Source organism: Struthio camelus, chromosome 3 (genome assembly GCF_040807025.1).
Source record: "Struthio camelus isolate bStrCam1 chromosome 3, bStrCam1.hap1, whole genome shotgun sequence".
Taxonomy (NCBI): Eukaryota; Metazoa; Chordata; class Aves; order Struthioniformes; family Struthionidae; genus Struthio; species Struthio camelus.
The window spans coordinates 86686470-86700583 of record NC_090944.1 but is presented as its reverse complement, the minus strand read 5'-3'; the positions used below and the strand labels follow the sequence as shown (position 1 = coordinate 86700583).

Below are 14114 nucleotides of genomic sequence, written 5' to 3'. Positions count from 1 at the left end.
CCGATTTAAGACTATACCTTTGAAACATTTCATACCTAAATCAATAATGAACAACATCTGATTCCCTGCGCTCATACTCTGAGTAATTCATCTATAAACTGTGTGTGGAATGACAATTAACAGAATGTATTGTGATATACTGTTTTCATAGACAGAAAGAAGTTTTTATTTGACATCGCAGCATTCTTTTCAGTGCAAGATTTTGGTGAATTTTCTTGAGTGGCCAGGGAGCCCTGAAGGTATATCTGCAAACATTCATTTTTTAAACCTGTAATTCAGCAGGCTGAAAGGTTTCTCAGCTCTGAGAGTCAAACAGAAACATCTCAGCTTCTCTACTAGTTTCTTAGAGTAGTTTCTTATTAGTAACAGAATTTTGTTGCCCAAGTCTTGTTTTTGTAATTTCTTTTGTAACAGAACCTAATGCTGCAAAAGGCAAGCAAATAGCTTAAATAGGTTGCAAAAAATATTAATCAACCTCTATGATATGCCATAATTTTCACATAAATACTCTTTAGCTATATGTTATGTTAACAAGCCTTAGAAAACACAGCAAATCCTTACAGGAGAAGGCAGTAAACCCATTCTCTAACCAAATGCTTTGTTCACATGAAAAACGTGAAATGCTTTTCCCTCCACCAGCCACACTTTCTTGCTGTTTCAATAACAAAGAAGAAAATAAATAAATAAAGACAACACAATAATTGCAGAAGGCCAGATCCTAACAATAGCAAATGTCAACTGTCTGCATTGGAAACGATTTTGCACAGATGCACGTAGAGGGAAAACTGGGTTTCGCTGAGGTCAATGACAAAACCTCTGCTAATCACAATAGTCAGGAGTTCATAATGCATATATAAAAGAAATGTAAATTGACATCTATAATTTAAACTGAAGGCAGATAAGCTGGTTTTTTGAGGAAAGAAAAGGAACAAGAAAAGGAGATTTTTAAATAGTTTTCATACACTGTCATGTGCAGGTTCTCATAGTATCCCATTTGTCCTCCTTCCATTGTATGATTTCTGAAAGTCTACCAAAGTGGTATTTGCTAAAATTTGTGTACTAAGGTAAGACTGAAGAGGACATGTAGAGATCTTGCATATGAGATGACTAATATGCATGAAACTATTGGACTCAGTATCCTGAGGCATGAGCAAACTGTCACCACTGACTGGTGACTCAGAAGTGCAAATGTTTCCTTCAGTCTAAAAAACATTAATGTGGGAGAAACACAGATGTTACTAAGGAATGCAGGACTGCATCTATAAGGCTGGAAAAGCCAAAGATTAATCTCTTTTCCTGGGCTTAATCAGCAGTACAGCAAAAAAGAAGTCAGAAATGTTTCTGAATAAGTATATTTCTGTGTTTGCTACTCCTATTGTATATGATTTGTATTGCTATAAACAGTCGTCCTCATGCTGTTACAGAGCTAACAGCAGAACCACTAGCTGTATGCATATGGATAGTATTTACCTAGAGACTTAAGCAATGAAGGTCATTTGCAACTAGAAACCAGTTTTACTAAACGTTTATATTTTTATATGTAGCCTACGTTATTTTAAACTGTCTGATCTGTTATCTATTACCACTTTTTCCTCATGTCTTAGGTTGTTTCTCTCCATTAACAAAATGTGATTGATCTACAGGGTCCACTAATACCAGTGCTAAATAGAGTAACACAAGGCTATAATTGCACAAATATTATTTCACGTTAAAATACACTTTGGCTAATATTTCTCTGCCTTTGATATATGATGTGCATTTTTAATCCTCACCACATTTACAAAGCTTGCTGTTTATTTGTGTCCCTGTTCAAAGAAAACTGCCCTCTAACTGACATCCAGGAGTTTGTCTCAATCCCACTGATTTTATCTTCCTCTTGCCTTTTTCACAATTAGTACTGCATATTTTAAGATTAAATCTGTCTGAAATACGTTCAATTCTATTGAAGAATCCACAAACAACAAAGAACAGAGGCAGAGCGCTGTCATGGCTTGGAACGTAGCAGGCTGATAATTCTGCTAATGGCAGGCCACAGAGGGATGCGGAAGAAACACATGACTTTCTTGAAATAAACTGGGTATAAAGATCCAAGAGGTAAATTTTCAGGCTGTTGCTGAGGGGAAGATTGGCTACTCTCGAAAACTAATTGTTTACACAGAAACTGTGTTGCAAAACCTCATGCACAGCAGCATTTCTTTGGAGAAAGAAACAACACTGAATGCTCATTCTGACAACCTGTCTGCATGAAATACAATGATTGTGAAATCTTCTGTGTCTGAAACTTTAAACCAGATGCAATTTAGCAAATCAGTGTAGAACAAAAAATATATCTTCAAAAATTTCAGAGAGAATACATTACAGTCTGAAGTGAACCTGCAACTGGAGCCTCAGTTATCTGAAAACATCCATTTTCTCCAATTTTATCAGCTACTCTAATAAAAAAGATTTCTCTACAAACATTGCCTTGCACTTTTTTTTTCCAATTTCACTCGACTTTAATAAAAAAAAAGTAATTTTGACAGCTTGTTCTACCAGATGGAACTGTTCATAATATATTTTAAAATGTTCTTGTTCAGAAATTAGCACGTATATTATATATACAGTATGCTGTACATGTATATGCTTAGAGTCTCTCATTGTGACTAAAAAACAGAGCTACCCCAAACTTTTTCTAGACAAATTTAACCAAAAGGAAAATGAAGGGAACCCATATTTCAGTTATACATTGATATACAATATAAATGGTTTTTTCTTCTCAGGAAACCGACTTCTTATGTCCAAGATTGTGGTTCCTAAACATTTCAAAGCTCATTGTACTTTAAGGAGGCACTGGCATTGATAATTGGTCTTTTGGAATGGAAGATAAATGATTAATGCCATAATAAGAAAATAATATTTCTTAATAGTCAAAATTAGTACCTTTCTCCTGTGATGCACAGTGGCTTTCTGACCCTTTGCTATGGTGCTATGAAAATTCTCGCAACATTATTGTCATATTGTACAGCATACTTTACACCATTGATTTTTTAAATGAGATTTTCACTTAACCTTCAAACTGAGGTTTAAGATTATTTTTTATCAAATAATCATTAACTTACTACTGACTGTACGTATTCCCTATCTTTGGAACTATGTACATAGGAGGACTCAAACCCAAAATTCACTTGACTGGATTTTTATCTAGTGTGCTTGCAGAGAGAGAGAAAGAAAAAAAAAGTTGATACTCAAGTTGTGTGTTTATGCATTAAAAATTTTATATAAGTGCTAGCTATTATCCTCAGGCTGTACTCTGTTTCTACAGTAATAGCAACACAAATGTACATAAAAGAAATTTTATAGTGAAGACTAAGCAGAAATAAAAAAGATTTAACTAGTTAATAAAGGAGAACTATTTTACAATACACAGAGTAGGTGACCAAAGATTCCTCAGCATATAAGGTAGAGGCTTATGCTGGGACTCTCTACATGTCGGATGATAAAATAAAACTTTTGTTAAGGTTTTGCCTTTATCTTAGCATTCCAGAGATACCTGAGTGTAAAGGCTATTCTGTTAAGACTGCTCTGGTGAAGAGCTAACTTACACTGAGAATGGACCTCTCTGATACCAGGAAGCTCCCACCCGCTTCTAGCAGGCCCATTGTCACAAGTGTCAGAGCTCTACTTGGACAAAATGGAGAATCAAGATCATTTTGATTTGCAGTTTTTCTGTTGTGAAACTGTTGGATTGTATTAACAAGTCAGGAAAAAAATGTAGATATCACAAATTATCATAATTTCATTGGTAACAATTGCATGCAATAAGGCTCAAACACAACTAGCCTTGTTTGAGAGAATGACTTGAAAGATGCAGTTTATACAACACGCGCACACTGAAACAATACATTCTTTGATTCTACAGAAAACTTACAGAGATCTGGTATGCAATGATTACTAGAAGCAAAAACTTCTTATATTTATAAAATGTTTATGTTCAGTCCCTGGGAAATTATAGTATTTTCCTTAACTTGCATTTTATTATTAATTTTAAAAACAAACATTTAAAAATGTGTAACAAGCTATGCCTTTTAAAAACACTACAATTTTACTTAAGAACTATTCATATTTATTATTCAGCATCTTTCTCATAAAGAAAAATCTATTTCCTACTGTACAGAAACAAAGCTTTAAAATATTTTATTTGTATAATGCTGTGAATGACAGGATGATGAACAAGCTCTGTCTCCCAAAGATAAAACAAGTGGAGGAAACTGAACCAAGTATTGATGGCTGTCTGTTTTTGCAGATCTCTGTTTAGGTGCTTATTGCTATAAGCTGACTATGTGTAACTCAAAAAGGAATATTTCACAATGACTTGCATTGTAAATGTATCCCCGACCAGCACAGATGGCATAAAATGCTTAGCGTTGTTTTCAGACGGCATGTCATGCTGTGGGAAGATATGGCTGGAATAAATACATTCTATTTTGCCTTCTGACATTTTTCCATATGATTTAATTATTCAGAGAACAGAGTATAAAAGAGAGCTACAGTATTAGTTGGGTCTATTATATGCTCCCAAGATAATTCAATACTTTGTCAAATATTGTTTTTAGAAAATATACTTGTGTGGCATGTAAATAATATAACATTTGGTTGCTCTTGGTCTAGCTTATGTACCTTGCCCAAAGAAACAGGTGATTTTGAGTTTACTTTCCCTTTCGTCTTCGTATCCTGAATAGTGCATCTTAATAAGCAGTTTTCCAGATAGCAGTATATAAAGTCACAAAATAATTCTTTCATTGACATAAAAATAATAGGTTGATTCCAATACATTTTCACTGTTGTCTGTTGCTAATAAAAGACAGGAACTAACAATAGTCAAATGCAGAAGTAGAAACTGAAAAGGACAGATTCTGTGTCAGCTCTGTGCAGATGCAGAGGAATCAAGTACAATAACCTTGTACATGCATTAGTCAAGAAATGGCACTGCACAGATACTTTTTTTCCTATTGGAGAATAAAAAGCCTGAGTTCATGCACCACTGAATGTGAGGCATCAGCTTCCCATCAGGGACTGGCTCCTGGAGGGCCCACAGGCAAAACAATGCAAACTGTAATTAGAATACTTTTCTCTCCCATTCTGGGAATAAACAATCTTTTTGTTGTTCATGTTTACACAAATAACAAAATGTTCAGCTGCACTGTAGAAACTATATATGATACAGTAGCAGTGCTGTTATAAATAATACACATGCCAATGTAGGTTAGGTTTTCTAATAAATGTACAAATTCTTTGAACATTTGCAACCTCTGGAATTACCCAAGCATGCATTTTCTGCATAGTTTATGACTCAGATTCTATAATGTCCTTTCTGCTTAAATTTTTTCTAGCAAATGATATTAAGTATGATCACTTTAAAAAGCGAATAACTTTTTATATTACTTTTTTTCAAAGCTTTTGAACTTTCCACTAGCTAATATACTGAAAGAGTACTATAAAAAATGATAAATCTTCTTGTCTGACCTCAAGTAATAGCTAGAGAATATTTCTCAACTTTATTTTGGTCTAATAAAAAAATAGCAGTAGCACTTTTATTCCCTGCAATTATAATTACTTTATAGTCATGAAAGCCTTCACATTTTAAGCCAGAGCTTTACAGCTGTTTTTCTTCCTTGAAAGCCCTATCTACCTCTAAACTCATTATTTACTTTAAGTAACCAAACACATGGGAAAATTTAATATCTAATATTGTTGCACAGCCTATTTGTAAATGGATGTTATATTTCAGAAGTGAAAAACAAAGCTATTAATATTTTATTACTACTCTCGATTATGTCTCTAACACGCAGCAGAGAGCAGACCTCCACTTGCAGGGGAAGGAACGGGTGACTGGATACACTTTCTCTAATTTTTATGATTACCTTTAGATTATTGCTTTTGGAATGCATGCTATCATAACATTAAAATGTGATAGTATGATGACTACCATCTAATGCTAGATGACTAACAGAAAAGCAATAGGAATTACATGACGTGGTCAGAGTGGTGCGAAAGGAATATAAGTTTACTGCTTAGATTTTGTGTGGATGAGAGTACCCTTTTCACTGAATAACTGAGTACTAAGAAAGCCAATAAAGAAGCGGTTCTTACAGTCATGATGGGCAAACTAAGGCAGTTCAGATCAACTGATCTACCCTTACAGATGGGGAAGAAAGTGCCAAAATTTGCACATGGCTTGATGAGAAGCACCAGAAGAGGAAGCAGTAGAAAACTATTCCCTTGCTGTAGATCTGAGAAACACAAGATAATGACTTGCTCTACCTAGCTATTTACAAAAACAAGCACAAAAAAAGCATTACCTGGAAGTGTTTAAAAAACAGAGATGAAAGAAAACTTGGGTTACCTATATGACAGGCACTTCTGCATAAGAAGCCATCCAAGAGTACAATAAGCAGTGGTTTACTTTCTAATAAAATTATTATCTTGAATTTTGAATACATCTGACAAAATAGCTCAAATCATCAAAAGGGCATAAGACTAAATCTTTTGCTAGAACGCTGTGAGTCAGCATTGGATGGATTTTTAACACTTGTTACAGTATATTCACAGCTTGTAAAATAATAAAGCTAGTAGTATCTTTACTAGAGCTGCCAGAAAAATTTGACTTCGCTAGAATTACAAGAACTTTTGAACCCATTAATCCTTCTTCAGCTGCTTTAAATGGTAAATATCCTTAGTTTATGAAAGGATAAAGACACAGACCTTCTTCGTTCTAATATTCATTCCTTTTTTTATTTTATGAGCAAAATATAAACTGCACATGTCAGGAAGTTAAACTGGGATTGAAAAATTTGACAAAAGTACTTTGACTTTCCTAGTAAAAATTACCAAACTTTAGGGACATAAAATCATGTGTCTAAATCTATATTTCAGTACCAAAAAATGGAACCTGGCTGTCAGAGACTGGAAGCTACTGCAGGAGAACCTGAGTCCTGTGGGTTACTTTCTGAGATTCTCTCTAGCTACCCCAGGGCTTGGAAGCGTTCCAGATATATATGAGAGAAATGGTCTTTTACTACACAGCACTAAAATCCATACAGAACCTGAGATAAGTTTCTGTAACCATGCACAAGGACATTTATCTGCCTCCTAAAATAGCCCATGAGAAGCTGAGCATAAATCTGGCTTTAAGCCTCCCAGATGCACAGCTCAGAATTTCAACCTAGCGTGAGCATTACGAGTTATAATTTTTAACCTAACAGCAAAAAGAAAGATAGCACCTATTTTTGTTGCGCATAGTCACAAGTATAACAATATATATATAAGTTCAGATAAAGTAAAGTAAGTGTTGCAAATTAAAACAAAATTTAGCTTATGCAAGACTAAAATTTCTTTAGAGCTGTATGAAAAATATTTCTTTCACTTCTTCTGGCCAAAATTTAAACTTTTCTCCCTCCAAAAAATACCTCTGGATTGTCTTTAAAAAAAACTGTCATTATAATAAAAGATGAGAGAATTTTTATTTCCATCTTAAACATTGCAAACAATAGGAAGCAAATGGAACCAAGGCCTGGACCACTCACAAAACTGGAAAGAAATGGTGGCTTCTATCTAGTAGAACAGTAGAGGAGTCACCCAGGATATTGAAGGAATATATTTAAGTTTTCTTCTCAGATTGAAAGGACTTATATCTGCATTTCCTACTTCTCAGTGAAACTGCTCTGATCATCATATTATACATTATTCTGAGTCTGTGTTTTCTCAGCCACTCCTGTTAAATCTGTTCTCATTTGCATGGGCTATTTAAATTTTCGCTGATACACAGAAAATTTAGAATATTCAGCTGTGAATATGAAATATGAAATATTGAAACTCAAGTCCTTGTGCCAAATAATACATAAGTACACCCTATGCTAAGTAGAACAACATCTAGAGTAAAGACTGAAAAAACATTCTGAGAAGATATGTAATATACTAAAGCTCAAATCTACTTTCTACCTGATGGGAGAAATTCGATTCCTTTCCTACCATCTTTTGGTGGGTACTTTAATAAGTAGACTTTCAGGTCAAGGAGAATCAGCCCCCTGCTGATTTAATAACTGCAGTCTCTTATTTATGAATTCTTTTCTTTTTTTTTTCCCAAATTAAAACTAGCTAGGAAACTAAAGTTTGCAAATAGCTTTCAAGTGACAAATATATATATAAGCAATATGTGAACCACATTGCTCAATAAGATTTAAAAAATTAAAAATAACGTTTTTTTCATTATTATCTTGCATATTGAATTTTAGAATAGGCAACCAGGTAAAACTCATGGGGTGGCTAGTGTTATTCACCTTACTTTTTGTTCATTACAAAGCACCTCAGGCACTTTGCGAGTCAGGATAAAACCTACATAAGAGATTTTTGCATTGTGTTTAATTCCAGATGAGCAAAAGCTGATGATTTTTGCTTAGATTTTTGATGAGATTTTTGTTGAGATTTGGTTGCATTCAAAACACAGACTGTAACTATCAGGAGGAGAGACTATTTGTAAACGGAAACTACTAACAAAAATAATTATCATTATAATTTATTTTAAATAATTTAATAGTAATTCAATTACTATTACTAATGCTGTCCTAGATACAATATTTATTATAAAGCAGTTGAATTGAACTGCTAAGAATGTAAACCACTGTTTACATTACCTACAATTTTCCTAACTGTAACTGTAATGGAAAAGAAGGCTTGATTTATAATTCTAGCATACTTTGAACTAGTAGACTCAGTCTCAGAGAACGCCCAAAGAATTTCAGAACTCTAGGTATACAATGTAATTAAATTAAATGTAATTAGAATTAAAACACTAGACAGTAAAATGGAGCAGCCAGATAGACAAACAGCTGCATACATTCATTATACTCCAGCACAGAGGAAAAGATTTTGGATACGGTATCAAATCGAGATTTATTCCTTTTTCAAGTTTATGGAATCTTTAATTTTCATTCGGAGTAAATAAAATTTCAGTCTTTAATATTTTGTCCAAGTACATGCCCAAACTGCATGCAGTTTAAATTCTCTGTCTTGGAAAAAGTACACAGTCAATCATTTCATTACTTGAACCCGTGGTTCTTTGCAGACCAGCAAAAAGGGTTCTTTTTCCTTTTCAAATGATTATTGATTTGTAGGATGGTTCAGATTTCACTCTGATAAGATGAATTATATCCTCTAATAGCGCATGTAGACCTTCAGTTGGGAAGAGGTGAACCACCAATTGTACGCACAGTCCATTGATTCAGTTGCGACGACTAACTTGGCCACTTTAGTTAATTAAAAGGCAATACAAATTGTCCCTTTGTGGGCTGATTCAAATTCTCATTAAAGTCAATAGGAATCTTTCCGTATTGAGAACTGGATCAGATTGACATTTATTCTTCAGTTTCTGAGTTTGGAAGGATATTATGATCCAAATTTAAGAAAAATGTTAAGGCTGTACGAGATAGGTAGCAAAGATATAGGAATACTGACTGAAGATATCTAGTAAAATGAAGTACTAAGGAGTTACACAGTTTTGTCTAGTAGTTTTCCCCATAGTAAGTCTATTCCTTCTCTCTGCCCTCCCCTTTCTCACTTCTAAAGGAAGCCCACAAAGTCCACTGAGGTTGCAGCTACAACCAGCCACAGCTGAGAAGAGGAATGAATTCTCTGGACTACAGTGCCCCCCTGAGCAGGCATCAGTGCAGGAATGGAAAGGGGCAATAGGTTTGTCTACTGCTATCAGAAAGGTATATTTTTAAAGAACATGCTACATTCTTAATAAAAATAGATGCAGGCTCTGAAGGGTATTTTGTGTAGTTAATATTCCGGTTTGTGGAAAAAGCTGAGTCTCAGTAGGGCTCAGTTAAGGTTAAAAGAACTTTGTATAATAAGTGAAGAAGAAGAAATGGTCCCAAGAAAATGGAGACAATTCACTTTCTTCAATAATACATAAATTTAGGTGTTTAAGAACATTTATTTTCTAATAAAACTTAGTGAACTAATAATTTGAAGCTTTGTCTGGTTATTGTACCTGGCTTACAACCTGAAATTCAGTTACTTAGATTAGAACAATATGAATTTTTATATATATATGTATGTATGTATGTATGTGTGTGTGTGTGTCTATATATATATATATATATATATATTTTTTTTTTTAAGGCTGTGCTTTCTGAATATACTCCACAAGTTGTCACAGTGCACCCTAAAAAGGTAATTATGGCACAATAGTGCATAAACTGGACCAATTATTGTTTTAAAATTAATCTTTGATAAATCTATGATAATAAGAGCTACAACTATATCAAGTTTCTTTGAAGAGACGTATGTAATTTCATACCAATGAGTTATTAAATGAAGTGGTGACAATTTACCACTGAGTTTTCCTATGATTTGAATCCACAGGCCATTTTTCAAATGATTTCACACTAAATAATTTACATTTTAGTCATTTGCAGCTTGAGTTGTCATATAAAAAAGCAGGAAAAAAGAGAAGTTCTTGTACTATAAATATATATACTGTATATATATAATTAATATATTACATGTATAAATGCTGATATTTTCGACTATATAAAATCTATTAATGCCTCTTTGTATTTTATTCTTTTTTATAAACAGAATTAATGTCTTATACTGTTTTACATCTCATAAAGAGTGGCAAAAGTTTATTCACCTGCTTGTCTGAACCGTAAGACTGATGAACTTCTGTACTTCACTCATGTAAACTGGGGAGTTCTGATTCCCTTCGCACTCATCAAGTGGTAGGTATGAACCCCACTGTTGCACTTCTGTCCATTTTCCCGTTTGTCTTTTTGTCTGATTACCAGTGTTTTGGAGAAATTTTAGGTATTAGAAACAGTAGTAGATAAAGAAGATTAGTTTGAGTCAATCTTAATTTGAAAAAGAAAAAGAAAACCACACCTAAAGAACTGCCTCGTTATAACAGTGATTAAAGTTTCCAGTCAGTTTCTATCCCGCATGCAATTCAATAATCCCCCATTCCCACAATTGTGCTTATGACAATAAAAAAATTATACAGGAAAATATTATGTCACAAATTAAAAACAAGAAGGAAGGTTATAATCAACAATTTCATTTAGATTAGATCACATATATCAATAAAATTAAACATTGAAGAAAAATACATAAAATATATGTTATAAGAGATGTAGTATGTATGTCAAAAATTGTATTTGTGTTTTCAGGCTATAAATTTTATAATACAACTCAGATATTACTGTGCTACATTTGTGTTATTTCATATTGCTTTTAGGAAAAAAATCAAACCCTCTATGATATTATAATTTCTTTAAAAGTACAGCATTTTCAGGAACTCAAAAAGGGTGAGTTATTTTATTTCAATTAATAGCCTGGAGGTTTGGAGGTAAAAATTTTATTATATAATGCTTATTTCTTTCAGCATTTATTTCTCAAGATATATTTAAGCTCTGAAAAGAAATTATGATCCTCAAAGCAACTACAACTGCTGATATATTTTTATTTTACATTTGGGCAACTTACAAATGGGAAATAGTATTTCTTTACATTTACTAGAAAGAATATGCTCTTCTAACATGATAATTGGCCAAATTTCAGTCCTTGAAATAAATCCACAGAAAAAACTTACCTGAAAACTGAAAAGTGATTTAATCATATACACTTTCAAATGCATTACTCCAGTGTCAATGTTATGGATACATATACAGTGAGTTGTTGGAAAATGATCAAATCTACAAATGGGTAAGAATTCTTGATGCAGGTTCATCCCAAATAGTCACACTACTGGATTGCATCAGAAAGAATAACTGGAAAAAAAACATTTATTGGGGACTATCAGGTTACTGTGAGTATCATGCTAATAAAAATGCAATAAAAAGGAAGGCTAAGGCCCATTTGGAATTAAATCTCGCAAGGGATGTCAAGGACAACAAGAAGGGGTTCTTCAAATACATCAAGAGCAAAAAGAAGACTAGGGAAAATATCGGCCCGCTGCTGAATGGGGCGGGTGCCCTGGTGACAAAGGATACAGAGAAGGCAGAGTTATTGAATGCTGCCTTTGCTTCAGTCTTCACTGCTAAGGCCAGTCCTCAGGAATTGCAGACCCTGGGGACAAGAGAGAAAGTCTGGAGGAAGGAAGACTCTCCCTTGGTTGAGGAGGATCGCATTAGAGATCTTTTGTCCAAACTTGACATCCACAAATCCATGGGCCCCGATGGGATGCATCCACAAGTGCTGAGGGAGCTAGCAGGTGTTATCGCTTGGCCACTCTCCATTATCTTTGAAAGGTCCTGGAGATCAGGGGAGGTGCCTGAGGCCTGGAAGAAAGCCAGTGTCACCGCAGTCTTCAAAAAGGGCAAGAAGGAGGAGCCAGGAAACTACAGGCCTGTCAGCCTCACCTCCATCCCGGGAAAGGTGAGGGAACAGCTCCTCCTGGAGGTCTTCACTAAGCATGTGGATGGAGGACAAGAAGGTGATCAGGAGTAGTCAACACGGATTCACCAAAGGGAAATCATGCTTGACTTCTATGATGGACTGAGAGCCTTCTATGATGGACTGACTGACTGGGTAGATGAGGGGAGAGCAGTGGATGTTGTCTGCCTGCACTTCAGCAAGGCTTTTGACACTGTCTCCCAACACATCCTTGTAGGTAAACACAGGAAGTGTGGGCTAGATGAGTGGACGGTGAGGTGGATTGAGAACTGGCTGGATGGCAAAGCTCAGAGGGTTGTGGTCAGTGATGCAGAGTCTAGTTGGAGGCCTGTAGCTAGCGGTGTCCCCCAGGGGTCAGTCCTGGGTCCAATCTTGTTCAATGTATTCATCAATGACCTGGAGGAAGGGACAGAGTGCACCCTCAGCAAGTTTGCTGATCATACGAAACTGGGGGGAGTGGCTGACACACCAGAAGACTGTGCTGCCATTCAGAGGGACCTGGACAGGCTGGAGAGCTGGGTGGAGAGGAACCTCCTGAAGTTGAACAAAGGCAAGTGCAGGGTCCTTGCACATAGAGAGGGATAATCCCATGCGGCAGGACAGGCTGGGGGCTGACCTGCTGGAAAGCAGCTCTGCCGAGAAGGACCTTGTTGTAAAGCATGAGGCAGCAATGCGCCTTTGTGGCCAAGAAGGCCAATGGTATCCTGGGATGCATTAGGCAGTGTGTTGCCAGCAGGTGGAGGGAGGTGATCCTGCCCCTCTCCTCAGCCCTGGGGAGGCCTCACCTGGAGTGCTGTGTCCAATTGTGGGCTCCCCAGTACAAGAGAGACATGGCACTCCTGGAGAGAGTCCAGCGGAGGGCTACAAAGATGATGAGGGGACTGGAGCACCTCTCTTATGAAGAAAGACTGCAAGAGCTGGGCCTGTTCAGCCTGGAGAAGAGAAGATTGAGAGGCGATCTCATCAACGTGTACAAGTATCTGAAGGGAAGGTGTCAAGAGGATGAGGCCAGTCTCTTCTCCATGGTGCCCAGCAACAGGACAAGAGGCAACGAGCAGAAACTGAAACGCAGGAAGTTCCATCTGAACATGAGGAAAAACTTCTTCACTGTGAGGGTGACAGGGCACTGGACCAGGTTGCCCAGAGAGGTAGTGGAGTCTCCTTCCCTGGAGATATTCAAAACTCATTTGGATGTGACCCTGGGAAATATGCTCTAGATGTCCCTGCTTGAGCAGGGAGGTTGGACTAGATGATCTCCAGAGGTCCCTTCCAACCTAAACGATTCTGTGATTCTGTGAAAAAGAGGCCTCTATCAATAAAGATACCAAATTAAAAATCTGGCATTGACTGCAGACATATGTGATAGTTTTTGCTAAAAGAATTCCATTACAGAAGACCAAATAGAAGAGAGAAATCAACTGAAATGAAAAAGCTATAATAAACAAAAGAGAAAAAAGTGTCAGGAAAACTTATGATGTATCAAGTCATTGGTCAAGCACTTTGGGGCTCTTTTGGAAACTTAGAAATAGACTTGTAATTGAACTCAAATTTCAAATATATTTGACTGAAAACTATTATATGAAATGAATCTGGTTGGCCAGAACACTAGGATTCAGTTTTGCCACTTATTGTGCAACCTTGAGCAATTCGTGTAAGTTTTATTCAGCCCTAGACACACTCTC

General features: G+C 35.9%; 1 protein-coding gene and 1 long non-coding RNA gene across 12 annotated transcripts in view; one reads left to right on the top strand and one right to left on the bottom strand.

The window, feature by feature from the left end:
- PACRG (parkin coregulated) overlaps positions 1–14114 on the bottom strand; it is a 266415-nt gene that overhangs the window by 58833 nt on the left and 193468 nt on the right. The gene's annotated exons all lie outside the window — the stretch shown is intronic.
- Positions 9633–10737, top strand: LOC138066783 (uncharacterized). Its single transcript, XR_011140280.1, has 3 exons — positions 9633–9746; positions 10162–10212; positions 10621–10737. It is a non-coding gene; the product is annotated as an uncharacterized lncRNA (long non-coding RNA).